We start from the raw sequence: 3,253 nt of genomic DNA, 5'->3' as shown, positions 1-3,253 counted from the left end.
CCCAGTACCTTCCAAATTAAAAAGCAATCCACCCCACCTCACCGAGTCCTCTCCCTCACCTCCGATCTAGGAGACATTTTTCCCTGCCCAACACAACTTTGTTTCCCAACCCATTTTCAATACCTCCATAAAAGAAAACAACGCCACCCCAACCCATCTCCAATATTCATTCCCATCCCTACTCACTCCCCCACCTCAAACTCATCAGTCCCCTCCCTTTACTATTCCTCCCAAATCCATACCTCCCACAAGCTATCCCCAAAACCTACTCATCCTCTCCTCTCTCTCCTAAAAAATACATTACTCAGTTTAAACCATCATAACAAGCAATACACTGAAATCCAGCTTTCCCCTTCTAAGGATACCAAAGAGAACCCTTCAACAGGGCAGCCTACAGCCATTATAAAATTCATAGGCTGGCTAGGCCTATCCCCTTATAGCTCAGTTACCTATGTAGTGCTTGTCCACTGTCCTAACCCTCCCCTACTCAGAGCTCACACCCAGAGCAGGGGGATTAGTGACATTAGTGGTCCTGTTTGGCGGCTGCAGTCCATGGAGGGCCTGAGGAACCCAAACAGAGCAATTCTGAGCCCAAGATGAAGCCCAATACTTATAAAGCTCACAGTATGATTAAGCTGTTCTTCTTTCCAGCTTGAGTGGTCTTGCAGTGCCTGCTCCATATTAAGGCTTTGGACTCAATCTTGAAGGGTGCAATTACAGCCCCTAATTCTGCCACAGATCGTATAGGTAAATAGGAGATGTTAAAGCTCACTCTGAAGAATACTTCACTGTCAAAAAACTGGACTTAACACACCAGTCAAAGGCAGATGCAATTCAAATCTGCCAAACCCAACCAGACTCTAAGGGTGCATCTACACACTGCTGTACAACGTTGCTACAGCGCTGTGCTTTAGTACTTCCTTTTGGATGTTCTTCCTTTTGGAAGTACTAAAGCATGGTGCAATAACTGCCCATACTGTGATGTGCACTTGGCACAGTTAGTTTTTGCTACTACGTCGCTGGAGCGGCACGCTAAAATGGGGGAGTGTGGCGCTACAGCAACGTAGCTGCTGATCATGTGTAGACTCACATAATCGCTACATCGCCATAGTGCACCATACAGTGATGTCATGTATCTCTACAGTGATGTAAAGCAATGTGTAGAGGCACCCTAAGAGTCTCAAACTTGAACAGATTGAAATCAGGAGTGAGTATCTTTAAATCAACAGTTAAACTGCTGTAAGTGAAATCAGAATCAAGCCACATATTTTCCATTGTGTGGTACTCAGTGTTCCTTGAATGCTCTGCCATGTTTTATTATTGTCTCAGTAAGATTAGTTTTAATGTTCTCAAATTACTTTAAAACACAGACTGGCATGATACAGATTTTTAAAATTGCCATAACTGTTACTAAAAAAAATGCTAAGGGAATTTTCCTCTTGTTTACCATTTCATTTTTATAAAATAAAATAGGATGCTTCAAAAGGAACAACGCTGTTGAAAAAGACAACACAAATAATTATAGTGACAAAATGTGCAGGCATATTTAGAAAATGACTTAATCCCAGTTGTTTTTCCTTTCTAAGACTCTTAAATACCTTGCCCTACAATGAAAAAGACAATCTAGTACTTTAGAAAAAGTTATCTGTGTATTGAGTCTTATAGAGACCTACTCATGAGATATTGGATCACATTCTGATCTCAGTTAGACCAATGTAAATCCAGAGCAACTTCATTGACTTTTGTGGAGTTACTCTACATTTACACAATTGCAAATGAGATTAGACCCTGACCCTTATATTGTTCATTACTGTATTGAGATTCAAATCCTGCTCTCCTTACTCATGAGAATAGTCACGTTAGTAAAGTGAGCACTTGAAATCATCCAGAGTGCCTCTTCAATAATGCTATTTTATGAAGCTAGATTATATTGGTTCATAATGTACAACTTATTGGGTTGCAAACCTGGAAAAGAAGTTCTCTAGCAATGCAACAAAAAAGGCATCTACAGTACACCTATATTGCTGAAGCATAAAACCATTTTAAAGAAATTAAAGCATTAGGTGACAACATGATCCAGAAACCAACTGAATGGTGGCCAGCACTTTTATGACATTTCCAAAGGAAAAAAAAAACCAGTGGGTATGGAAGACTTATTTTAACAGTACTGCTGGAGAACACTTTTCATTAAGATGCTCTTTTTTTCTGTAATCAAAATAACTTTTCAGGGCTATAAACTGTTTCAAAAATACATCTTCCCCTTATATTTTAAATATTATTGTTTTGGATGGTCTTCTTTATAAAAACTATGCCTGCCTGCAGTGCTCTGTTCTGAGCAAGAATACGATGGAAACAATCTGGTTTTCCTCCATCCTTAGACAATTAAGTAAGAAAACAGGAACAACTTGGAGACGATGTACACCATGTTTCCCATTTATTCACATAGTAAACTGCTACAAGAAATGTATATCTTCCAGGAATAAATAGAAAATTTTAAATTTTCACCAAGTCATATCTGCTTAGATATTTCCTCCTGAATGGATATTCAGGGCACAAGCTGCTTCAGCGTGCGTCTAAAGGAATGGCACCAGATAATATAGCTGCATTGTTTTAATGGTAAAATTATAGCTGCTTGGTTACCTGTAGGTATGAATAATATTACATGAATTCTTACAACCTCAGACCAAACTCTGTCTGAGTTACACTGGCATAATTCTGTAGTAAGTCCATTAATTTCAGTGGTACAACTCTAGTTTTACATTAGCATTAATAAAAATAGGATCTAGACCTACAGTAGTCCTCCTGCAGGAATCTAGAAAATAAGATTCTAGTCCTATGTTCTCCTACAATAATTCAGATAATCAACTATTCTTTTACTTGCATCTCACATCCAATAATGCTACATTAGCATTATTCTGCAATGTCAGACCTTTCTTGAAAATTGATTTTTGGGATTCCAATATTATTTTCTCAAATCTCTGAAACAAGTAGGAGTCTAACATATCCCTCCAGTCACACTTGCCTGACCCTCTGGACAGCCTGGATTGATATGTACTGAGTGGGACACCCAGTACTGCACAAGAAATCTTCATTTACAGTCCAGTACTTATTTTCCCAATTTCACAGTCCTTAACCAGAACTGAGTATAATCACAGCTTTCCTGCTCCCTCACATTCAAGGATTACTTGACCCTAAATAATATAACCACTAATGTTAAGCTCCCCAGAGGGCATGCAGGGCAAGTCTGTATGTG

Source organism: Gavialis gangeticus, unplaced genomic scaffold (assembly GCF_001723915.1).
Source record: "Gavialis gangeticus isolate Ggan-Ray unplaced genomic scaffold, GavGan_comp1, whole genome shotgun sequence".
NCBI lineage: Eukaryota > Metazoa > Chordata > Crocodylia > Gavialidae > Gavialis > Gavialis gangeticus.
Note: the sequence above shows the minus strand (reverse complement) of the source record.